This window comes from Coffea arabica, chromosome 10c (genome assembly GCF_036785885.1).
Source record: "Coffea arabica cultivar ET-39 chromosome 10c, Coffea Arabica ET-39 HiFi, whole genome shotgun sequence".
NCBI lineage: Eukaryota > Viridiplantae > Streptophyta > Magnoliopsida > Gentianales > Rubiaceae > Coffea > Coffea arabica.
In genome coordinates, this window is record NC_092329.1 from 13721995 (window position 1) to 13748915 (window position 26921).

A 26921-nucleotide genomic window follows, 5' to 3' on the forward strand; every position below is an offset into this window, starting at 1 on the left:
ATCCAAGAACCCCCCATTAATCTAGACTTGAAAAGAAACAAATTTCTCGCCAGTCCCTGAGGAGACGACCCTGCTTACCACTGTCTACTAGTTAGTGAATTCAGTTAAATAATTAATTCAAGTATATCGGATTAAGCAAACTCTTCGGGAACAGGGTGAATCAAATAACCCATTGCACACCTAGAGTCCCTGCTCCAGTACTCGAATTGATTATTGACTGCTTTAGGTGGTAGTTAGGTTTTATTTATTATTATTGCACAGGTTCGTCACCTGTCAGAGCTGATGTATCCTCCTTGTGTGTTAATTCCTACTTGTGCACTTGAGTGAAATGTCATGTTTAAAGTTGCTTTCAAGCACGTTATTTGATTGATTGGTGTTACTTGATTGCTTGTCTATTTTTCTTGGCCTCACTGAACGTTCGCTCATCCCTTTAAGTTTATTTTTCTTAACAGGCTTTGGAAGTGGATTGGAAGATCTAGACTAGCGATTCGGTGGAAGCTAGTATTTTTGTATGAAATTAGTGACTCTTAAATTGTAACTTTTGTTACTCTTGGTTGGTGGTTTGTAATGATAATTGTTAACTTTAGAGTTGTGGCTTATATATTCTAAGTATTTCTTATTAAGTCAAAGGGTGTTTTGTGGCTCTATATTAAGCTTGAACAAGTGCGTGAGTCCTGACGAGAGTTGGGCAGGCGTCCCGCTGATACCCTAGGGTTCGCCCTAAGGAGAGGTAGGGGCGTCACAGTTGGTATCAGAGCCAGGCTTGAAATACCTGGAATAGGATTAGGAGCTCTTAGTCGTGAACTTTTGGTCATAGAAACCCGTGGTAGAGCTTAGGTTAAATTCTTAAATGGTATCAGTGAAAGTAAGGGTCTAATCTTTAGTTGTGGGTTACTTGTAGGATATGGATAGCAGTAGTGATGATGATACGGTTGAGGGACCTCTCCTCGTGATGCCGTATCGCAGGGTTGGAGGCGGACCCCTTCTGCTGTACTCACCTGCAAGGCGGGGGTACGACGTGCCCATGCCGAGATAGATACTCTTACCCAAACCACTTGGTGTTAGAAGTAGCCGAGAAGCGGAGGCAATTGACTCGTGACCTCCGAATAGTACTAGCTGAGAGAAAGGAGATGGAGGCTACTATGGAGGCCTAGGCTGCTCGGATCCAGAAGCTAGAGGCGAGAGTTCTTGAGGAGCGTCAGAGGGCTGATGCCTCCCATGCACAGTTTTAGGAGACTGAGGTACGTCTTATCCGAATTGTCCAGGAGGCGGGGACCCGCGTGGACGGTATTATGGTCGAGTGTGCGACTATGACCGAACGTCTAGAAGAGGCTTTGCTTGGGGATGTACTTGGGGAGGCCGCACCTGCTATGAAGGTGGAGGTTGCACCGATGGAGGAGGATCTTGAGGAGGATCCTGAGAAGAACCTCTCTGAGGTTGTAGGATCTTCTAGTTCAGTCCACCTGTATTAGAAACCTCTTGATCTTTTGATTTTTCTTTAGGGTTAGAAGGGGTGAACCTCGCTGTGAGCCCTTTTGAATTTTGTGCATGTACCCCTGTATTTTGAGGCACTTGGATGCCTATGTCCTGTATTTGATATTATTGACTCGTTGAATGAACTTTTAACACGTGACATGACTTCTAATATATGTAAAGATCTATGTTTTGATTTTAAAGTGTTCTTGCAATCTGTACTTGTTTTTAAATTTCTACGCTTATTTTTCTCTTTTATTATGCGCTTAGAATCTTACTATATGGATCGACAAGAACGTGGAAGGGGGCGTGGGCGTGGGTTTCGGCAACCCCGCACTCCCGAGAGAGGTGAGGGATTTACGACTGGTCCAAAGCAAAATCCTAGAAATGAAGAGGGTGACCAAGTGGCTATGGCGATTGACCGCATAACCGATGTTCTTGAGCGATTAGTTGAGTGCCAAGGCCCTGAACCAGCCAACCAACCTAAGAACCAAGAGAGGGGTGAGGATAGAGCTTTAGAGTGCTTCTTGAAGTTCGCCCCACCTAAGTTTCATGGAGGATTTGATCCTGAGGTAACGGAGAATTGGTTGAAAGGATGGTGCAGATTTTTGCCACCTTAGACTATGCCGAGAAAAGACAAGTGAATTTTGTCATTTTTCAATTTGAGGGAGCAACCAACTCGTGGTGGAACGTTGCTAGGGAAAAGTGGAAAAGAGAACAAACCCCCTGGATTTGGGCAAATTTTGAGAGGGAGTTTAATGTCAAATTCCTTCCGCTTATGATACAAGAAAAAAGGGAGGATAACTTTATTAATTTGAAACAAGAGTTACTAAATATGGCCGAGTATGAGAAGCAGTTCACTAAATTTTCCAAATTTGCCCCTGAGCTTGTGGTCATGAAATGAAAGAGGATAAGGAAGTTTATTCAAAGGTTAAATGTAAAAATTCAAGAATCTCTAGTAGCTGCCCAAATCACAACTTTCACAGATGCTTTGGAAAAAGCGCAGAGGGTAGAGACTGCTAACTACTAATCTAAAACTTTTCACACGAGAAAGAGGAGTAACCCAAGTAACACCCCTGGATTGTCTGAGAAGTCCATCCAACCCCTTAAAATGGGAAGATGGGCTGGAGGAGTGAGAATGCTTGGAAAACTAGTAGGAGCTCCATCAAGGGGAGCCCCGCCAAAAGAAAACCAGGGTGGAAGAGGTCAGCAAAAAGAAAATTTTCAAGCTAGTCAGGCCGTGACCCTCGTGTGATTTGTGGATACTATAACAAGTCTAACCACACTAAGGCCCAGTGTTAAAGAAAGCAAGAGAAATGTTTGATTTGTGGTGGTGCTGAGCACCAGATTTCGAGTTACCCTAGTGCCTCTAAGGAAGGAGAAAATACCCAACAGCCCGCTAGATCTGTTTCAAAGCAGTCAAGTGCCTGAGGGAGCCGACCGAAAGTGCCAGTTAGGGTTTATGCCTTAGACAATCAGCAAATCCCTAACCCAATCGAAGTGGTGGAAGGTACGATTCCTATTTTTCACCATTTAACTAGAGTTTTAATTGATCTCGCGGCAACCCATTCTTTCATAGATCCTAATTTTTTGAAGGGTGTAGAGGTAAAGTGTGATTTCTTGCCTTTTGATTTAGAGATTAAGATTCCTACGGGGAAACAATGCCTGATTGCTAATAAAGTTTCTAGGAATTACGAAATTTGGATTGGTGAGAGAATATTGTTGGCGGATTTAATGAATTTAGCAATTAAGGGATATGATGTAATGCTTGGAATGGATTGGTTAGCTCGATACCATACTCAATTGAATTGTAAGATGAATCAAGTAGAGTTGCACATTCCTGTGGAAGCAACTTTGAAATTAGATGTGAGAGGTAGACTAGCATCGTCTGCTTTAATTTCAGGAATTCGAGTTAGAAAATTGTTGAGTAGTGAAGTTAAAGAATATCTAGCCTTTCTTATCAATACATCGGGGGATAAGGTGAAGTTGGAAAACATACCGGTAGTGAACGAGTTTCCCTACGTCCTTCCTGAGGTATTAGAGATGTTATCTCCAGATAGGGAAATGGTATTTAAAATTGATGTGGCTCCAGGGACTGCCCTTATCTCTAAGACACCTTACAGGATGGCTCCAGTTGAATTAAAGGAATTGAAATTACAATTACAAAATTTATTAGGAAGAGGTTTCATCAGAGAAAGCAACTCACTATGGGGAGCTCCAGTGCTCTTCGTTAAGAAGAAATATGGGAGTTTGAGACTACCGAAACTTGAACGATGTAACCATTAAGAACAACTATCCTCTGCCTCAGATAGATGAGCTATTCGATCAGTTGCAAGGGGCAGTGGTATTTTTCAAATTAGATTTGAGGCAAGGATATTACCAATTGAGGATCCTAGAAACTGATGTGTCTAAGACCGCTTTCAATTCAAAATATGAGCACTTTGAATTTGCAGTGATGCCCTTTGGGTTAACTAATGTGCCAGCAGCGTTTATGGATTTGATGTATCGGGTTTTTAAGCCGTACTTAGATCAATTTGTGGTGGTATTCATTGATGACATATTAGTGTACTTTAAGTCCCGAGAAAATCATGAACGGCACCTGAGAATAGTTTTACAAACTCTGAGAGAGCATAAACTTTTTGCTAAGTTTAATAAATGTAAGTTTTGGTTGGAAGAAGTAGCTTTTTTGGGTCACATAATTTGGATGGAAGGGATTACTGTAGATCCAACTAAGGTCGAAGCTGGTTTTAAGTGGAAATGACCAAAAAATCCTATTGAAATTCGGAGTTTCTTAGGGTTAGTCGAATATTATTGTCGGTTTATCAAGAACTTTTCTAAGATTGCAAAATTCTTAACTAAGTTAACTAAGAAACATGGTAAGTTTATTTGGGATTCCAAATGCGAGAAAGAGTTTCAAGAGTTGAAAAACTGTTTGATCGAGACACCTGTGTTAGCATTACTGAGCGAAGGAGATGATTTTGTAGTTTATACAGATGCTTCAAAGGATGGTTTAGGATGTGTATTGATGCAAAATGGAAAAGTAATTGCGTATGCCTCCCGTAAGTTGAAACCTCATGAGCAGAATTATCCGACCCATGACTTGAAATTAGCGGCAGTAGTATTTGCCTTGAAAAAGTGGAGACATTATTTATATGGAGTGACTTTCGAAGTTTTCACGGATCATAAGAGTTTCAAGTATTTGTTCTCCCAAAAAGAGTTAAATTTGAGGCAACGTAGATGGGTGAAATTTTTGAAGGATTATGACTGTTCGCTTAACTATTACCCTGGAAAAGTTAATGTAGTGACGGATGCGCTAAGTCGTAAGGTATAAATGGCCAGTTTAATGGTGAGGGAATGACCCATGTTAGAAGAAGTTAGTGTTTGGAATCCGTGTCTTGAGTCGCAGAGGGTAATCTTTGAAAATATTACTGTGAAATCTACCTTGTTAGATCGAATCAAAGAAGTTCAAAAAGGAGACCCTGAAGTGCAAAAATGGGTTGAGAAAGTTCAAAAGGGGGAAAAGTCTAATTTCAATTTGGGGACCGATGGACTGTTAAAGTTTAGAAATCATCTAGTGGTACCCAAGGATGAAGGTCTAAAGAAGGAAATTTTGGACGAAACTCATCGTTCTAAATATACGGTGCACCCTGGAGGTAATAAGATTTATCAAGACTTGACAAGCCTTTATTGATGGGAGAATATGAAGGAGAGATTGCTCAATTTGTTCGACCTTGTCTCACTTGCCAGCAGGTTAAGGCCGAATATCAGAAACCGTCTGGATTATTACAGCCGTTAGAGATACCCGAGTAGAAGTAGGAAAATATCACAATGAACTTCGTATCAGGGCTACCAAGGACTCAGAGAGAGCACGATGCTATTTGGATAATAGTGAATCGATTGACCAAATCTACTCACTTTTTGCCGATTAGTATGAAATACTTCTTGGAAAAGTTGGCTAAATTGTACTTGGACGAGATTATAAGATTGCATGGGATACCGGTGAGTATAGTTTCAGATCGGGACCCTAGGTTTGTGTCTCGATTTTGGCAAAAGATACAAGAGAGTTTAGGGACTAAGTTGAATTTTAGTACCACTTACCACCCGCAAACCGACGGACAATCGGGAAGAACAATCCAAACCCTAGAGGACATGTTGAGGTCGTGTATTGTGGATTTTGGAGAAAATTGGAGTCAGTACCTTACATTGGTGGAATTTGATTATAACAATAGTTTTCATTTCTCGATACAAATGGCTCCTTACGAAACTCTTTGTAGTCAGAAGTGTCGATCTCCGATTCATTGGGACGAAATTGGAGAAAAGAAAATTTTGGACCCAACTACTGTACCTTGGGTTGCGGAAACTTTTGAGAAGGTGAAACTGATACGTCAGAGGATTCGAACGGCTCAAAACTGCCAAAAGAACTATACGAATAATCGGATAAAGGATTTAGAGTTTGAAATTGGAGATAAAATATTTTTTTAAATTACACCCTTGAAAGTAAGTCTAATGACGAGAAAAGGGAAGAAATTGTAACTAAGATTTGTGGGACCCTATAAGGTTATCCAGCGTGTAGGAAATGTAGCTTACAAATTAGAATTGCCTTTGAGTTTGTCCAAGATTCATGATGTCTTCCATGTCTCCATACTTAAGAAATATCATTCCGACCCATCCTACGTGTTACGACCGGAAGAAGTACAGATTGATAAAAATTTGTCATATGAGAAAAGACCAGTAAAGTTGTTAGATCGAAAAATAAAGGAGTTAAGACGCAAGCAAATCTCTCTAGTGAAAATTTTATGGAGAAATGATGGAATGCAGGAAGCTACTTGGAAAGTAGAAGAGAAGATCCAAAAGAAATATCCAGAGTTGTTTCTAAATCAATGTATGAATTTCGAGGACGAAATTCTTTGGGGAAGGATGTGAGGACCCCAATTTTTATTTTTCTTACTTTTATTTTATTTTATTGGCTTATTTAATTATTTATTTACCCGTTTATTCCGAATAATTTATTTCATCCATTTTAAATTCATTTGATAGCACTAGCTGAGAGAAAGGAGATGGAGGCTACAATGGAGGCTCAGGCTGCTCGGATCCAGAAGCTAGAGGTGAGAGTTCTTGAGAGCGTCAGAGGGCTGACGCCTCCCATGCACAGTTTCAGGAGACGGAGGTGCGCCTTATCCGAATTGTCCAGGAGGCGGGGATCCGCATAGACGGTATTATGGTCGAGTGTGTGACTATGACCGAACATCCAAAGGAGGCTTTGCTTGGGGATGTACTTGGGGAGACCGCACCTGCTGTGAAGGTGGAGGTTGCATTGATGGAGGAGGATCCTGAGAAGGATCCCGAGAAGAACTTCTCTGAGGTTGTAGGATCTTCTAGTTCGGTCCACCTGTATTAGAAACCTCTTGATCTTTTGCTTTTTCATCAGGGTTAGAAGGGGTGAACCTCGCTGTGAGCCCTTTTGTATTTTGTGCATGTACCCCTGTATTTTGAGGCACTTGGATGCCTATGTCCTGTATTTCATATTATTGACTCGTTGAATGAACTCTTAACATGTGACATGACTTCTAATATATGTAAAGATCTATGTTTTGATTTTAAAGTGTTCTTCCAATCTGTACTTGTTTTTAAATTTCTACGCTTATTTTCCTCTTTTATTATGAGCTTAGAATCTTACTATATGGATCGACAAGAACGTGGAAGGGGGTGTGGGCCCGAGAGAGATGAGGGATTTACGACTGGTCCAAAGCAAAATCCTAGAAATGAAGAGGGTGACCAAGTGGCTACGACGATTAACCGCATAACCGATGTTCTTGAGTGTTTAGTTGAGCGCCAAGGCCCTGAACCAGCCAACTAACCTAAGAACCAAGAGAGGGGTGAGGATAGAGCTTTAGATTGCTTCTTGAAGTTCGCCCCACCTAAGTTTCATGGAGGATCTGATCCTGAGGTAGCGGAGAATTGGTTGGAATGGACAGTGGAGATTTTTGCCGCCTTAGACTATGCCGAGAAAAGGCAAGTGAATTTTGTCATTTTTCAGTTTGAGGGAGCAGCCAACTCGTGGTGGAACGTTGCTAGGGAAAATTAAAAAGGAGAACAAATCCCCTGGATTTGGGCAAATTTTGAGAGAGAGTTTAATGTCAAATTCCTTCCACTTATGATACAAGAAAAAAGGGAGGATAACTTTATTAATTTGAAACAAGGGTTACTAAATATGGCCGAGTATGAGAAGCAGTTCACTAAATTTTCCAAATTTGCCCCTGAGCTGGTCATGGAACGAAAGAGGATAAGGAAGTTTATTCAAGGGTTAAATGTAAAAATTCAAGAATCTTTAGTAGCTGCCCAGATCACAACTTTCACAGATGCTTTGGAAAAAGCGCAGAGGGTAGAGACTGCTAACTACTAATCTAAAACTTTTCACACGAGAAAGAGGAGTAACCCAAGTAACACCCCTGGATTGTCTGAGAAGTCCATTCAACCCCTTAAAATGGGAAGAGGGGCTGGAGGAGTGTGAATGCTTGGAAAACTAGTAGGAGCTCCATCAAGGGGAGCCCCGCCAAAAGGAAACCAGGGTGGAAGAGGTCAGCAAAAAGAAAATTTTCAAGCTAGTCAGGCCGTGACCCTCGTGTGATTTGTGGATACTATAACAAGTCTAACCACACTAAGGCCCAGTGTTAAAGAAAGCAAGAGAAATGTTTGATTTGTGGTGGTGCTGAGCACCAGATTTCGAGTTACCCTAGTGCCTCTAAGGAAGGAGAAAATACCCAACAGCCCGCTAGATCTGTTTCAAAGCAGTCAAGTGCCTGAGGGAGCCGACCGAAAATGCCAATTAGGGTTTATGCCTTAGACAATCAGCAAATCCCTAACCCAATCGAAGTGGTGGAAGGTACGATTCCTGTTTTTCATCGTTTAACTAGAGTTTTAATTGATCTCGGGGCAACCCATTCTTTCATAGATCCTAATTTTTTGAAGGGTGTAGAGGTAAAGTGTGATTTCTTGCCTTTTGATTTAGAGATTAAGATTCCTACGGGGAAACAATGCCTGATTGCTAATAAAGTTTCTAGGAATTGCGAAATTTGGATTGGTGAGAGAATATTGTTGGCGGATTTAATGAATTTAGCAATTAAGGGATATGATGTGATGCTTAGGATGGATTGGTTAGCTCAGTACCATACTCAATTGAATTGTAAGATGAATCAAGTAGAGTTCCACATTCCTGTGGAAGTAACTTTGAAATTAGATGTGAGAGGTAGACTAGCATCGTCTACTTTAATTTCTGGGATTTGAGTTAGAAAATTGTTGAGTAGTGGAGTTAAAGAATATCTAGCCTTTCTTATCAATAAATCGGGGGATAAGGTGAAGTTGGAAAACATACCGGTAGTGAACGAGTTTCCCTACGTCTTTCCTGAGGAATTAGAGACGTTATCTCCAGAGAGGGAATTAATATTTAAGATTGATGTGGCTCCAGGGACTGCCCCTATCTCTAAGACACCTTACAGGATGGCTCCAGTTGAATTAAAGGAATTGAAATTACAATTACAAAATTTATTAGGAAGAGGTTTCATCAGAGAAAGCGACTCACTATGGGGAGCTCCAGTGCTCTTCGTTAAGAAGAAATATGGGAGTTTGAGACTACCGAAACTTGAACGATGTAACCATTAAGAACAACTATCCTCTGCCTCGGATAGATGAGCTATTCGATCAGTTGCAAGAGGCAGTGGTATTTTTCAAATTAGATTTGAGGCAAGGATATTACCAATTGAGGATCCTAGAAACTGATGTGTCTAAAACCGCTTTCAATTCAAAATATGAGCACTTTGAATTTGCAGTGATGCCCTTTGGGTTAAATAATGCGCCAGCAACATTTTTGGATTCGATGTATCGGGTTTTTAAGCCGTACTTAGATCAATTTGTGGTGGTATTTATTGATGACATATTAGTGTACTCTAAGTCCCGAGAAGATCATGAACGGCACCTGAGAATAGTTTTAAAAACTCTGAGAGAGCACAAACTTTTTGCTAAATTTAATAAATGTGAGTTTTGGTTGGAAGAAGTAGGTTTATTAGGTCACATAATTTTGATGGAAGGGATTACTGTAGGTCCAACTAATGTCGAAGCTGGTTTTAAGTGGAAATGACCAAAAAATCCTACTGAAATTCGGAGTTTCTTAGGGTTAGTCGGATATTACCGTCGGTTTATCAAGAACTTTTCTAAGATTGCAAAATTCTTAACTGAGTTGACAAAGAAGCATGCTAAGTTTATTTGAGATTTCAAATGCGAGAAAGAGTTTCAAGAGTTGAAAAACTGTTTGATCGATACACCTGTGTTAGCATTACCGAGCGAATGAGATGATTTTGTGGTTTATACAAATACTTCAAAGGATGATTTAGGATGTGTATTGATGCAAAATGGAAAAGTAATTGCGTATGCTTCCCGTAAGTTGAAACCTCATGAGCAGAATTATCCGACCTTTGACTTGGAATTAGCGGTAGTAGTATTTGCCTTGAAAAAATGGAGACATTATTTATATGGAGTGACTTTCGAAGTTTTCACGGAACATAAGAGTTTCAAGTATTTGTTCTCCCAAAACGAGTTATGACTGTTTGCTTAACTATTACCCTGGAAAAGTTAATGTAGTGACGGATGCGCTAAGTGGTATGGTATAAATAGCCAGTTTAATGGTGAGGGAATGACACATGTTAGAAGAAATTAGTGTTTGGAATCCACGTCTTGAGTCGCAGAGGGTAATCTTTGAAAATATTACTGTGAAATCTACCTTGTTAGATCGAATCAAAGAAGTTCAAAAAGGAGACCCTGAAGTGCAAAAATGGGTTGAGAAAGTTCAAAAGGGGGAAAAGTCTAATTTCAATTTGGGGACCGATGGACTGTTAAAGTTTAGAAATCATCTAGTGGTACCCAAGGATGAAGGTCTAAAGAAGGAAATTTTGGACGAAACTCATCGTTCTAAATATACGGTGCACCCTGGAGGTAATAAGATTTATCAAGACTTGACAAGCCTTTATTGATGGGAGAATATGAAGGAGAGATTGCTCAATTTGTTCGACCTTGTCTCACTTGCCAGCAGGTTAAGGCCGAATATCAGAAACCGTCTGGATTATTACAGCCGTTAGAGATACCCGAGTAGAAGTAGGAAAATATCACAATGAACTTCGTATCAGGGCTACCAAGGACTCAGAGAGAGCACGATGCTATTTGGATAATAGTGAATCGATTGACCAAATCTACTCACTTTTTGCCGATTAGTATGAAATACTTCTTGGAAAAGTTGGCTAAATTGTACTTGGACGAGATTATAAGATTGCATGGGATACCGGTGAGTATAGTTTCAGATCGGGACCCTAGGTTTGTGTCTCGATTTTGGCAAAAGATACAAGAGAGTTTAGGGACTAAGTTGAATTTTAGTACCACTTACCACCCGCAAACCGACGGACAATCGGGAAGAACAATCCAAACCCTAGAGGACATGTTGAGGTCGTGTATTGTGGATTTTGGAGAAAATTGGAGTCAGTACCTTACATTGGTGGAATTTGATTATAACAATAGTTTTCATTTCTCGATACAAATGGCTCCTTACGAAACTCTTTGTAGTCAGAAGTGTCGATCTCCGATTCATTGGGACGAAATTGGAGAAAAGAAAATTTTGGACCCAACTACTGTACCTTGGGTTGCGGAAACTTTTGAGAAGGTGAAACTGATACGTCAGAGGATTCGAACGGCTCAAAACTGCCAAAAGAACTATACGAATAATCGGATAAAGGATTTAGAGTTTGAAATTGGAGATAAAATATTTTTTTAAATTACACCCTTGAAAGTAAGTCTAATGACGAGAAAAGGGAAGAAATTGTAACTAAGATTTGTGGGACCCTATAAGGTTATCCAGCGTGTAGGAAATGTAGCTTACAAATTAGAATTGCCTTTGAGTTTGTCCAAGATTCATGATGTCTTCCATGTCTCCATACTTAAGAAATATCATTCCGACCCATCCTACGTGTTACGACCGGAAGAAGTACAGATTGATAAAAATTTGTCATATGAGAAAAGACCAGTAAAGTTGTTAGATCGAAAAATAAAGGAGTTAAGACGCAAGCAAATCTCTCTAGTGAAAATTTTATGGAGAAATGATGGAATGCAGGAAGCTACTTGGAAAGTAGAAGAGAAGATCCAAAAGAAATATCCAGAGTTGTTTCTAAATCAATGTATGAATTTCGAGGACGAAATTCTTTGGGGAAGGATGTGAGGACCCCAATTTTTATTTTTCTTACTTTTATTTTATTTTATTGGCTTATTTAATTATTTATTTACCCGTTTATTCCGAATAATTTATTTCATCCATTTTAAATTCATTTGATAGCACTAGCTGAGAGAAAGGAGATGGAGGCTACAATGGAGGCCCAGGCTGCTCGGATCCAGAAGCTAGAGGTGAGAGTTCTTGAGAGCGTCAGAGGGCTGACGCCTCCCATGCACAGTTTCAGGAGACGGAGGTGCGCCTTATCCGAATTGTCCAGGAGGCGGGGATCCGCATAGACGGTATTATGGTCGAGTGTGTGACTATGACCGAACATCCAAAGGAGGCTTTGCTTGGGGATGTACTTGGGGAGACCGCACCTGCTGTGAAGGTGGAGGTTGCATTGATGGAGGAGGATCCTGAGAAGGATCCCGAGAAGAACTTCTCTGAGGTTGTAGGATCTTCTAGTTCGGTCCACCTGTATTAGAAACCTCTTGATCTTTTGCTTTTTCATCAGGGTTAGAAGGGGTGAACCTCGCTGTGAGCCCTTTTGTATTTTGTGCATGTACCCCTGTATTTTGAGGCACTTGGATGCCTATGTCCTGTATTTCATATTATTGACTCGTTGAATGAACTCTTAACATGTGACATGACTTCTAATATATGTAAAGATCTATGTTTTGATTTTAAAGTGTTCTTCCAATCTGTACTTGTTTTTAAATTTCTACGCTTATTTTCCTCTTTTATTATGCGCTTAGAATCTTACTATATGGATCGACAAGAACGTGGAAGGGGGTGTGGGCCCGAGAGAGATGAGGGATTTACGACTGGTCCAAAGCAAAATCCTAGAAATGAAGAGGGTGACCAAGTGGCTACGACGATTAACCGCATAACCGATGTTCTTGAGTGTTTAGTTGAGCGCCAAGGCCCTGAACCAGCCAACTAACCTAAGAACCAAGAGAGGGGTGAGGATAGAGCTTTAGATTGCTTCTTGAAGTTCGCCCCACCTAAGTTTCATGGAGGATCTGATCCTGAGGTAGCGGAGAATTGGTTGGAATGGACAGTGGAGATTTTTGCCGCCTTAGACTATGCCGAGAAAAGGCAAGTGAATTTTGTCATTTTTCAGTTTGAGGGAGCAGCCAACTCGTGGTGGAACGTTGCTAGGGAAAATTAAAAAGGAGAACAAATCCCCTGGATTTGGGCAAATTTTGAGAGAGAGTTTAATGTCAAATTCCTTCCACTTATGATACAAGAAAAAAGGGAGGATAACTTTATTAATTTGAAACAAGGGTTACTAAATATGGCCGAGTATGAGAAGCAGTTCACTAAATTTTCCAAATTTGCCCCTGAGCTGGTCATGGAACGAAAGAGGATAAGGAAGTTTATTCAAGGGTTAAATGTAAAAATTCAAGAATCTTTAGTAGCTGCCCAGATCACAACTTTCACAGATGCTTTGGAAAAAGCGCAGAGGGTAGAGACTGCTAACTACTAATCTAAAACTTTTCACACGAGAAAGAGGAGTAACCCAAGTAACACCCCTGGATTGTCTGAGAAGTCCATTCAACCCCTTAAAATGGGAAGAGGGGCTGGAGGAGTGTGAATGCTTGGAAAACTAGTAGGAGCTCCATCAAGGGGAGCCCCGCCAAAAGGAAACCAGGGTGGAAGAGGTCAGCAAAAAGAAAATTTTCAAGCTAGTCAGGCCGTGACCCTCGTGTGATTTGTGGATACTATAACAAGTCTAACCACACTAAGGCCCAGTGTTAAAGAAAGCAAGAGAAATGTTTGATTTGTGGTGGTGCTGAGCACCAGATTTCGAGTTACCCTAGTGCCTCTAAGGAAGGAGAAAATACCCAACAGCCCGCTAGATCTGTTTCAAAGCAGTCAAGTGCCTGAGGGAGCCGACCGAAAATGCCAATTAGGGTTTATGCCTTAGACAATCAGCAAATCCCTAACCCAATCGAAGTGGTGGAAGGTACGATTCCTGTTTTTCATCGTTTAACTAGAGTTTTAATTGATCTCGGGGCAACCCATTCTTTCATAGATCCTAATTTTTTGAAGGGTGTAGAGGTAAAGTGTGATTTCTTGCCTTTTGATTTAGAGATTAAGATTCCTACGGGGAAACAATGCCTGATTGCTAATAAAGTTTCTAGGAATTGCGAAATTTGGATTGGTGAGAGAATATTGTTGGCGGATTTAATGAATTTAGCAATTAAGGGATATGATGTGATGCTTAGGATGGATTGGTTAGCTCAGTACCATACTCAATTGAATTGTAAGATGAATCAAGTAGAGTTCCACATTCCTGTGGAAGTAACTTTGAAATTAGATGTGAGAGGTAGACTAGCATCGTCTACTTTAATTTCTGGGATTTGAGTTAGAAAATTGTTGAGTAGTGGAGTTAAAGAATATCTAGCCTTTCTTATCAATAAATCGGGGGATAAGGTGAAGTTGGAAAACATACCGGTAGTGAACGAGTTTCCCTACGTCTTTCCTGAGGAATTAGAGACGTTATCTCCAGAGAGGGAATTAATATTTAAGATTGATGTGGCTCCAGGGACTGCCCCTATCTCTAAGACACCTTACAGGATGGCTCCAGTTGAATTAAAGGAATTGAAATTACAATTACAAAATTTATTAGGAAGAGGTTTCATCAGAGAAAGCGACTCACTATGGGGAGCTCCAGTGCTCTTCGTTAAGAAGAAATATGGGAGTTTGAGACTACCGAAACTTGAACGATGTAACCATTAAGAACAACTATCCTCTGCCTCGGATAGATGAGCTATTCGATCAGTTGCAAGAGGCAGTGGTATTTTTCAAATTAGATTTGAGGCAAGGATATTACCAATTGAGGATCCTAGAAACTGATGTGTCTAAAACCGCTTTCAATTCAAAATATGAGCACTTTGAATTTGCAGTGATGCCCTTTGGGTTAAATAATGCGCCAGCAACATTTTTGGATTCGATGTATCGGGTTTTTAAGCCGTACTTAGATCAATTTGTGGTGGTATTTATTGATGACATATTAGTGTACTCTAAGTCCCGAGAAGATCATGAACGGCACCTGAGAATAGTTTTAAAAACTCTGAGAGAGCACAAACTTTTTGCTAAATTTAATAAATGTGAGTTTTGGTTGGAAGAAGTAGGTTTATTAGGTCACATAATTTTGATGGAAGGGATTACTGTAGGTCCAACTAATGTCGAAGCTGGTTTTAAGTGGAAATGACCAAAAAATCCTACTGAAATTCGGAGTTTCTTAGGGTTAGTCGGATATTACCGTCGGTTTATCAAGAACTTTTCTAAGATTGCAAAATTCTTAACTGAGTTGACAAAGAAGCATGCTAAGTTTATTTGAGATTTCAAATGCGAGAAAGAGTTTCAAGAGTTGAAAAACTGTTTGATCGATACACCTGTGTTAGCATTACCGAGCGAATGAGATGATTTTGTGGTTTATACAAATACTTCAAAGGATGATTTAGGATGTGTATTGATGCAAAATGGAAAAGTAATTGCGTATGCTTCCCGTAAGTTGAAACCTCATGAGCAGAATTATCCGACCTTTGACTTGGAATTAGCGGTAGTAGTATTTGCCTTGAAAAAATGGAGACATTATTTATATGGAGTGACTTTCGAAGTTTTCACGGAACATAAGAGTTTCAAGTATTTGTTCTCCCAAAACGAGTTATGACTGTTTGCTTAACTATTACCCTGGAAAAGTTAATGTAGTGACGGATGCGCTAAGTGGTATGGTATAAATAGCCAGTTTAATGGTGAGGGAATGACACATGTTAGAAGAAATTAGTGTTTGGAATCCACGTCTTGAGTCGCAGAGGGTAATCTTTGAAAATATTACTGTGAAATCTACCTTGTTAGATCGAATCAAAGAAGTTCAAAAAGGAGACCCTGAAGTGCAAAAATGGGTTGAGAAAGTTCAAAAGGGGGAAAAGTCTAATTTCAATTTGGGGACCGATGGACTGTTAAAGTTTAGAAATCATCTAGTGGTACCCAAGGATGAAGGTCTAAAGAAGGAAATTTTGGACGAAACTCATCGTTCTAAATATACGGTGCACCCTGGAGGTAATAAGATTTATCAAGACTTGACAAGCCTTTATTGATGGGAGAATATGAAGGAGAGATTGCTCAATTTGTTCGACCTTGTCTCACTTGCCAGCAGGTTAAGGCCGAATATCAGAAACCGTCTGGATTATTACAGCCGTTAGAGATACCCGAGTAGAAGTAGGAAAATATCACAATGAACTTCGTATCAGGGCTACCAAGGACTCCGAGAGAAAACTTTTGAGAAGGTCAGAAGTGTCGATCTCCGATTCATTGGGACGAAATTGGAGAAAAGAAAATTTTGGACCCAACTACTGTACCTTGGGTTGAGAAAACTTTTGAGAAGGTGAAACTGATACGTCAGAGGATTAGAACTGCTCAAAACTATCAAAAGAACTATACGGATAATCGGATGAAGGATTTAGAGTTCGAAATTGGAGATAAAATATTTTTTAAAATTACACCCTTGAAAGCAAGTCTAATGACGGGAAAAGGGAAGAAATTGTAACTAAGATTTGTGGGACCCTATAAGTTTATCCAGCGTGTAGGAAATGTAGCTTACAAATTAGAATTGCCTTTGAGTTTGTCCAGGATTCATGATGTCTTCCATGTCTCCATACTTAAGAAATATCATTCCGACCCATCCCACGTGTTACGACCGGAAGAAGTAGAGATTGATAAGAATTTGTCATATGAGAAAAGACCAGTAAAGTTATTAGATCGAAAAATAAAGGAATTAAGACGCAAGCAAATCCCTCTAGTGAAAATTTTATGGAGAAATCATGGAATGGAGAAAGCTACTTGGGAAGTAGAAGAGGAGATCCAACAGAAATATCCAGAGTTTTTTCTAAATCAATGTATGAATTTCGAGGACAAAATTCTTTGGGGAAGGATGTAAGGACTCCATTTTTATTTTTCTTACTTTTATTTTATTTTACTGGTTTATTTAATTATTTATTTACCCGTTTATTCCGAATAATTTATTTCATCCATTTTAAATTCATTTGCATGGAGCAATGCCCTATTTATATTTTTAAAATGTTTTGTTAGCGAATTTAATTTTTCTATAGTTCGTTTAGCGAGAAATAGCAAATGCACATTTTTCGAGACAAATTCGATCTGAGAGTATATTAATTTTGGAGAATTAAGGATGATTAATAATATATTAAGAAAAGTTAACTGAGGGATTAGATGTGAGTGAGTTAAGTTAAACTCAATTAGGAGCACTAATTGCTCACTAATCGGTTGTTGACTTTTAGGCACCAAGAATCCGTTTATGTCAATCCTTCTTACACCCCATCAAATCACTCAACTACCACCCAAAACCTTTCTTCCTCTCCTCCCCCTTGGCTGACTCCCCTCCCTCATTTCCCCTCAAAAATTTCAGCATTTTCCTCTAAGAATACTCTCCAAATTTGCTTCTTTCTTTGGTTCTTCATACAAGCTTGGAAGGTGACTTGATCAAGAAAGAAATTTTGATGATTTAAGAGTTCAAACCCTAGTGTTTAGTCTTCATCTTGGCAGTAAGGTAATCATCCAAAGAAACCTCAACTTTTCCTCTCAAATCTTAGTAGTAGTTAGTTATAGTTGGTTAGTTGTTGGGTTATTGATGGGTTTACAAGAACCTTGACATTAGGTAGTGGACTTGAGGTGGCTTTGTAGGTAGAGGCCTTGAGAATTTTGTATGTTTAATAGCTTGTTTGATGCTTATTTTGAGAAAATATGGTTTAGTTTTTGTTGGAAAGTTAGAAAAGAAAGCTAGAAGATAATAGGTGCATGCTGTCCGAATTTTGGCTTGTTGAAATCCTCATGTTAATTTCGAATTTTTGATGCTATTTTGGCGTAATAATGCTTGATACATGTTAGTGGTTATGTGTGTTGAATATCTTCCAAAAAACTTTTCAATTGGTTGTGTTAAAGTAGGGCTAAAGTATGGATGAATTCTGGAAAATATTCTGACCAGGTGCACCGATCAGTGTTCACATTTTGGGTCATAAATTTTTGTCTGGGAGTTGGAATAGAGTGCTGTTTGTGCCATCCGAAACTAGACTCTGAGATCTTTCCTTCGTATAAAATACACATCCAAATTCGTTTCCTATGAGATGTAGTGAACCGGCAAAGATGACTAAATTTCCTCACTGTTCTCATCCGAGAAACCAGCCTTGCTGCAGTTTGTAGCTCAATTTCGCCTATCTTGCAAAATGAATTTTAAGACAGTTTCTTCTAGTGAATTGTAGCCTTTTTAATGTAGTTTTCAATGCCACAAACTACGCTAAATTTCGAGTTGTGTAGCTTTAGTTATGATCAGATTTTGAAACTCTGTCAAGCCTTCAAAACTGGAAATTTCGTAAACAGGTTCCAAAATTCAGTTTTCTTAAAACCATTGTATCTTGATGTATAAAGGTCTGAATTTGGTTCCGTTTATTGCATTAGAAACTAGATTTAGAAATATATTAGTGGTATAAATTTCAAGAGTTGATTCCATTTTTACGAATTTTATCGAATTTCCAAACTTTGCTGAGATTGCAAGCCTGTTTTGCCCTGTCCTGTCTAGAATAGTGACTTTGATATAAAATTTGATTGATTTCAGATTGGAGTCTGAGAAAAGTGTCTTCTAGAGAGCTTTAGTTCTTTGAGTCTAGTTTCCAAAGGTATAAAGTTTCAATATTTGGACTTCCGAAACTCGAGATACGATTTTTCCAAATAGTATCACACCAAACTGGAAATTTTCTGATTTTAAACAAAGTACTCCCTTAAACACTCTTAACCTTCCTTTGAGATTATTGGTCCGTTTAGGACTAATTTCATGGTTGGATACAAGATTCTTTTAGAACTTTAAACTTTTGCTTTAAATCTTGTTTGTTCAACTTCCTTGGTTATTGACACCCATATTCTTATGCCCTCGATTTACATGAGTTTAAACTTTTAGAAGGGAGCATTTTGACTAGAGTAAATCTTGAAGAATTTTCACTAGTTTGATACTCGAATCTTGGAACCTTTAATCTTGACATTTCCTATGAATATGAGTGGAGTTTTGGATGAGTTTTGACTCCATGGGTTTGAAAAATATGAAACGCTCTTTATGTTCAAAAGTTTGGACATGAGATTTGAAGTTTTAAGAGATGAAATCCATCTACCCTTTTTCCCTCGATTTTCGTGTCGAAAGTGAAAATGGTGCTTTCTTTTAGAATTGAGATTACGTACCACGACTTGAATCAAAAAACGACTTTTGAGCTCTCTTTGAGCATTATTTCAATGATTTAGTGAGAAAAACTCTTTTAACTTGACTCGAACTTGTGACCTTGAGAGTGGGTAGCAAGAAAATATTTTTCTTTATAACCTTGGTCGAGCACCTAGGTAATTGTGATTGTGCATGCCTCAGGTGGTCACGAGAACACCGAAGAACTCGTCTGACTTCTCGCTTTGCTCTTGTTTACCTTGATTTTTGGTGAGTGTGAAGTGCATGTTAAATGCTAATGTGTTTGAAATGATATGTGTACAAGTGCTATATATGATACATAAATTTGTCAAAACGAGAGTGTATTTTATTGCCCTTGTCCTCTCTCTCTCCTGATTACATGATACTTGTTACATGAATATACATGACTTGCACTTGCACATGAATATGTTTTAAGTCGTGAGCACTGAGCGGCTAGAAATATCACGCCCTATTCGGGTGGGAGATACCGCTCATCCCGACTCAGTGCTATGACCGATTCAAAGTCGATTGGAGCGTTGTCTCATCGACCAAATATACTTGTGGGGATGCCCTAACCCATTGGCTAAACTTGTAACTTGAGTCGGCAAGGACTTGGTCGAGGAGCTTGGTGAACTTTGGAAAATATTATAATTTGATCTTTTGAGATCTCGCTTGGCATACTCGAATAGTATCGCTACTTCATACATATTTGGTTCCGAATTCGAGTGGATGTTATATTGGATGGAGGAAATAAGTGGAGTACTACGGTCGTGTTACTATGTGGGTTGACGGTGGGTCAACCCCAAATGGCTCAACTTGATCGGAATGTAAAAATAGCTCCTGAGAGCTCCTGTATTCTCCTTGTATATTAATTCCTACTTGTGCACTTGAATGATAGGTCATGTTTAAAGTTGCTTTCAAGCACGTTATTTAATTAATTGGTGTTACTTGCTTGTTTGTCTGTTTTTCTTAGCCTCAATGGGCGTTCGCTCATTCTTTTAAATTTGTTTTCCTTAATAAGTTTTGGAAGTGGATTGGAAGATCTAGACTAGCGATTCAGTAGAAGCTAGTATTTTTGTATGAAATTAGTGACTCTGAAATTGTAACTTTTGTTACTCTTGGTTGGTGGTTTATAATGATAATTGTTAAGCTTAGAGTTGTAGCTTGTATATTCTAAGTACTTCTTATTAAATCAAAGGGTGTTTTGTGGATCTATATTAAGTTTGAACGAATGCGTGAGTCCTGATGAGAGTTGGACAGGCGCCCCGCTAATACCCTAAGGTTCGCCCTAGGGAGAGTTAGGGGCGTCACAATAAGACAGTAATTGAATGCTTTGCTGATCTTAAGCGAATTTCAAAAGAATTAAATGTTGTAATGCCTCTCTCAAGTGATATTACAGTTATGCAGAGGTAAAGAGAACAAATGTTTGTGTTCAAATTTTTGGCTAGCCTTAAACCAGAATTTGAACCAATTAAATCTCAAATTTTAGCAGGTGAACAATTTTCATCCTTTATAGAAGCATATGCTCATGTCTTACGTTCTGCATCTAAGGATAATGTACAGGGTGATGGTGCTTTAATTAATAACAAGTCTACTTTAGTTACTAACAACAATTAGATAGAACAACTTCGTTTTGGACGTGGCTCTTGTGGAGGAAGAAGTAGGGAGGTCATGGGGGTCGTGGAGGTCAAGGCACCCGTGAGTGTACTCATTGTGGTTTGAAAATTCACACTCGTGATACTTGTTGGGATTTAGTTGAAAAATCTCCTCGGTTTGCTAATGCGATTACCAATGACCAAGTTGAATCATGTTCTTCAGCACAAGAGTCCCAGAAGACTTTTGCCGTATCCGAGAAAGATTATGTTAAATTCCTGCAGTATCAAATTGCAAATCACGCATCTCTTCCCCCTGTTTCTTTAGCACAAAAAGGTAATGTTATGCCGTGTGTCTCAACATTCTCTAATTCTGACGCATAGGTTATTGACTTCGGGGCTACTGATCATATGTCAAATATCTCTAGAAATTTTTCTAATATTCAAAAGTCTACTTCCTTTCCTTATATTACTTTAGTTGATGGATCTACAACTAAAGTTAAAGGACTAAGCACTGTAGAAATTAACCCGTTTCTTCTACTGTCTTCTGTTCTTTACGTATCCAATTTACCTTTTAATCTAAAGTTTGTTAGTAAACTTACTAAATTTCTACAGTGTTCAATTACTTTTTCTCCTGATTTTATTGTCATTCGAAATTTGAAGACAAAAATGATGATTAGTGGATGGCACGAGTATAATGGTTTTTATTTTCTTAATTCCAACGGTCCGATTGCATGTCCTACTACCATTTCTCCTCTTGAAATTAACTGTCATTTGGGTCATCCGTCTCTATAAAATTTAAAAAAGTTGATTCCTATTTTGAGTCAGTTGTCTTTATTAGAATGTAAGTCTTGTCAGTTAGGAAAACATCATCATATTTCTTTTGCCCCTAGAGTCGATAAACGGGTTTCTAAACCCTTTTTATTAGTTCATTCTGATGTTTGGAGTTCTAGTCGCATCACTTCAAAGTTAGATTTTAAATATTTTGTAATCTTTGTTGATGACTTTTCCAGAGTTACATGGCTTTACTTAATTGAAAATTGTTCAGAACTATATTCCATTTTTTGTGCATTTATTACAAAAATAAAGAATCAATTTTGATTACTTATACATATACTTCGCAGTGATAATGCGAAAGAATATTTTTTTCACTCATTTTGATACTTTTATGACTAAATTTAGTATTATTCATCAGTTCTCTTGTCCTCACACTCCACAATAGAATGGAGTTGTTGAAAGAAAAATTGGATATTTAATCGAAATTGCTCAAACACTTTCGTTGCATATGAATGTGTCTAAATAGTTTTGGAGTGATGCGGTTTTAACTGCATGGTATTTAATTAATCACATGCCATCTAATATTCTTGGAGGCTAATTACCTCACTCCATTCTTTTCTTTTTCGTGAATCTGTGTTTAAATTAACTTATCATATTTTTTAATGTGTGTGTTTTGTTCATCAACTTGCCCCCAGGATGGATAAATTAGATTATCGTGCTATTAAGTATGTTTTCTTAAGATACGAATGAGCACAAAAAGGGTATAGATGTTACAGTCAAATTTTAAATTAATTTTTTACTTGTATTGATATTTTTTTTTTTGAATCCACACTTTATTTTATGAAACAAGGTATGTCTAATGAGTTAAAACAGTGTTCCTCTTTTCCTTCTCCTATTTTAGCAGTCCCTTCATCTTTATTGCCTGAGTTATACAGTTCACCAGATTCCACAACTCGGTTATCTCATTCTAATTTTTAAGTTTATTCTCATCGTTTCGTAGTTGAGAAAGCTCCTGATACGCCACGTACTTCACCAATTAATTCTCAATTTTCAAATCCAGGTATGACACCCTTCTGTGAGTTAGATCTTCTTATTGTTTTACGCAAAGGTAAGAGACACTGTATTTCTCATCTTATTTGTAATTTTATTCTTATTCTCGTATCTCTCGGTCATATTCTTCTTTTATTGCTTCACTTGATTCTGTATCCATTCCTAAATCTGTTACCCATGCTCTCAATCATCTTGGTTGGAAATTAGTTATTCAAGAAGAGATATTTGCTTTGGAACAAATGGTTATTGGGATCTAGTTCCTCTTCCTTCTGGTAAGTCTGTTATTGATTGTAAATGGGTGTACATTAGAAAAATGCAGCCTAATAGTTCTATTGATAGATTAAAGGTTCGTCTAGTAGCTAAAGGATTTACTCAGGTATATGAAATAGGCTATTTAGAGACATTTTCTCCTGTTGCAAATATTACATCTGTTCGTCTTCTTATATCTTTGGCAGTAGCATATAATTGGCCATTGCATCAATTGGATGTGAAAAATGAGTTTTCACATAGAGATTTGAAAGAAAAGATATATATGGAACAACCTCCTGAATTTGTTATTTAGAGGGAGAATTTGCAATTGATTTGTCGTTTAAAAAAGTCCTTATATGGATTGAAATAGTCTCCTAGGGCTTGGTTTGGCCAGTTTAGTATTGTTGTCATAGAGTTTGATCTAACAAAATGTGGAATAGATGACTCTATATTTTATCGACATTCTAACGATGGTAAGATTTTATTAGTTGTTTATGTGGATGATATTGTGATTATGGGTGATGATGTTGTGGGGATCTAGAAACTTAAGTCCAATCTACAGACAAACTTTCAGACAAAGAATTTAGGTCATTTACAATATTTTCTGGGTATTAAGGTAATTTGATCTAAATATAGGATTTATTTATGTCAAAGAAAATATGTACTTGATATGCTGAGTTAAGTTAGAATGTTAGGTTGCCGACCTATGGATGCTCCTATGGATCCTAATGTGAAATTAGTAGGAGATTAAGGTGTATTACTAGATGATCTTGGGCAAAATTGAAGACTTGTGGGTAAATTCAATTATCTCACTGTAACGAGGTTTGACATTTCGTTTGCAGTGAGTGTCGTGAGTCAATTTCTTAAGACCCCTCGTTCCAGTCATTGGGATTGTTGAGATATACTAGTTTTTCCTACAGATTTTATCAGATTGAATTTGATATCAAAATAATTTAGTTATTAAAAAATAAGAATATTTATTAATCAAAGATCATGTTGGTTTGTTAACAAATATTTTAGCTAAGATTTGCTAGTAGAAGAAGATTATATTTTGTTGAGATTTTTAGAATAATTGTTAATTGAATATTTTGCTAGTTTGTTTCATGTAATCATTATAAATAGTGAGTTGATGAATGTAGAACACAAACTCATTTTTCATCTTTAATACAAGTCTCTTATAAGTTTTTTTTTGCAATACTCAAGTGTTGTTTCTTAGTTTATGCCCCCAAAAACCAACAAAGTGGTATCAGAGCCTATATCTTAAGGGTCTTAGTCTTTTTTTTTTTTAGAGTGAGTGCATTGGTGAGGATCTTTTATAAGTTCAAAACCATGACATGAAAGAACTTTTTTGTCAAATGTTTCAACTTTTAATGGTGAAACTTGCCAAATTTGGGTCATAAAATTTTGAACTTATTTGGTAATCAATGATCTATAGGATATGGTAGAGACAGATTCTGTTCCTGAATTGTCAGAAGATCCAACTATTGCAGAGATGAGAGACCATAGAAATGCAATCAAAATGAGATCAAAAGTCATGACATGCATTTATTCAGCGGTTTCCGATGCAGTATTCACAAAAATTATGGCTTGTAAAACTGCAAAGGAAGCTTGGAATGCTTTCAAAGTGGCTTTTCAAGACAATGACAGAACAAGACAGATGCAAGTTTTGAACCTTAGGAGAGAATTTGAACTCCTTAGGATGAAAGGCACAGAAAACATTAAAGAGTACTCTGACTGACTCTTAAATGTTGTGAACAAAATTAGATTGATTGGAGAACAACTTCTAGATAGCAGAGTTGTAGAGAAAGTCTTGGTGAGTTTACCAGAAAGGTTTGAAGCCAAAATTTTCTCTCTTGAAGATTCAAGAGATCTCTCTCGAATGACCTTGTTAGAATTGATCAATGCTTTAGAGGCACAAGAACAAAGACGAGGCATAAGAACTGAAGGAGTCATTGAAGGTGCTTTTCAAGCAACAAATAAGGATCAAATTCGACAAGGTGGTAGAAATGATGAAGAGAAAAATAGCAAAGATGAGAAGAAAAATAGCAAATATCATCCGTACTGTAAGAAAACCTCACATCTTTCAATATATTGCTGGTTTAGACCTGACATTCAATGTAGGTTTTGTAAGCAAATGGGACATATGGAGAGAGTTTGCAAAAATAAAGAAAAAAGAAGACATCAAGCTTAGATGGTTGATGAACAAAATGAGGAGCAACTTTTCGTGGCCACTTGTTTTGCAAACAATAATTCCAGTTTTGAAACTTGGCTAATAGACAATAGTTGCACTCATCACATGGCATATGATGAATCTATATTTAGAAAACTTGATAAATCGCAAATCTCCAAAATCAGAATTGGAAATGGAGGTTATATTGAGGTGAAAGGCAAAAGTAGTGTTGCTATTGATTATGGTTCAGGTGCCAAAATTATTTCTGATGTTTTTTTATGTATCTGAAATTAATCAAATTCTATTAAGTGTTGGATAGTTATTGGAGAAGAATTATTCTATCATCTTCAAAAAACAGGACCTGTGTTATACATGATCCAGTTGGGAATGAGCTTTTCTCACTGAAAATGAGAGGCAAAAATTTCGTTTTGAATTTGTCAGAAATTGACAATTCTAAGATGCAATATTGTAAATCAAAAAATTCAAATGTTGCTAAAATTCAGGAGGAGATCACTGATGAGGTAATTGAAGAAGGTTACATTGTGAAAATTCATGAAAAGCTGCCCAAGGATGATGGTGGTGTCAAAGCTGATAAAAGACCATACAAAAGTTTGAAGAATTGTTTTATGCCTCTCATAGCAATCATTTTTTGTATTGTGAATGTCTTCTTCAGGTTCATCTATTACGTATGGGAGCTCTACTTTCAAGTTGCAAAGAAGCCATTTGAATACATCAGAAAATTTGGTATTGGTTTGAAGTTTGGCTCAAGAAACATTGCAAGACTGATGACCAGATTGCAGACATTTTTATGAAAGCCTTGTCCAAAACAAAGGTTCAAAGATTTGAGAAGACAATTGAAAATCTGCAGCAAAAGTGGCAAGGAGGAGCGTTGAGATATACCAACTTTTCCGACAGATTTTATCAGATTGAGTTTGATATAAAATAATTTAGTTATTAGAAAATAAGGATATTTGTTAACCAAACATCACGTTGGTTTGTTAACAAATATTTTAACTAAGATTTGCTAGTAGAAAAAGATTATATTTTGTTGAGATTTTAGGATAATTGTTAGTTGGATATTTTGTTAGTTTATTTTATGTAATCACTATAAATAGTAAGTTGATGAATGTAGAACACATGCTCATTTTTCATCTTTAATAAAAGTCTCTTATAAGTTTTTTTTGCAATACTAAAGTGGTGTTTCTTAGTTTATGCCCCTAAAAACTAACAAGGATGCTATTATACGAATTCTCAAGTATCTTAAGAGTACTCCTGGAAAAGGGTTGTTGTATCAAAATCATGGATATAATGATATTGAAGAATATAGTGATATAGATTCAGCTACTTTTACATCAGATCAAAAATCGATTGATGGTAATTTAGTGTCGTGGAAAAGTAAGAAGCAAACACTTGTCTCCAAGTCAAGTGCAGAATCTAAATACCGTGCTATGACTCACACTGTGTGTGAGTTTATTTGATTGAAGAGTATGTTACTTGAAATTGGATTTGAGCATAAACAGCCTATGAATTTAGTGTGTGATAATCAAGCAGCTGTTCATATTGCTTCTAACCCAATGTTTCATAAAAGGACAAAACATATTGAAGTTGATTGCCATTTCATTCAAAAGAAATTGCTTGATGGAGTCACCAAAACATCTAATGTACCGTCTGTAAATCAATTGGTTGATTTATTTACTAAGAGTTTAGGGGACTCTAGGGTGAAATACATTTGTAACAAGTTAGGCGCTTATGATATATATGTTCCAACTTGAGGGAGATTATTAAGAGAATATAAGTACTCTTGTAGATAATAAATTAGTAAGGGTATTCTTGTAAATAGTTTGTTAGGTTTGTATTACTGTAAATACTAGTTGGTCACTCATAATACGATGGTTAGATGTTTTTCTCTCAAATACATGTTATCACATACCATTGACCGCATATATGCAATGAAATCTTTGTAAATCATTCACTCCATAAGAATGTTGTAGTACATTTCCTCAAGAATTGGTAACAAGCAACAATTAAGTTTGCATGTACTAGCTGAAACCACTTAAAATTTAAGGCACCTATATCTCCTATATTCCTCATCACAAATTCAAGAGAATGTGGATA

The 26921-nt window shown here is 37.6% G+C and overlaps 1 pseudogene; it reads right to left on the minus strand.

The window, feature by feature from the left end:
- LOC113713920 (DNA gyrase subunit A, chloroplastic/mitochondrial-like) overlaps window positions 1–26921 on the minus strand; it is a 113971-nt pseudogene that overhangs the window by 85763 nt on the left and 1287 nt on the right.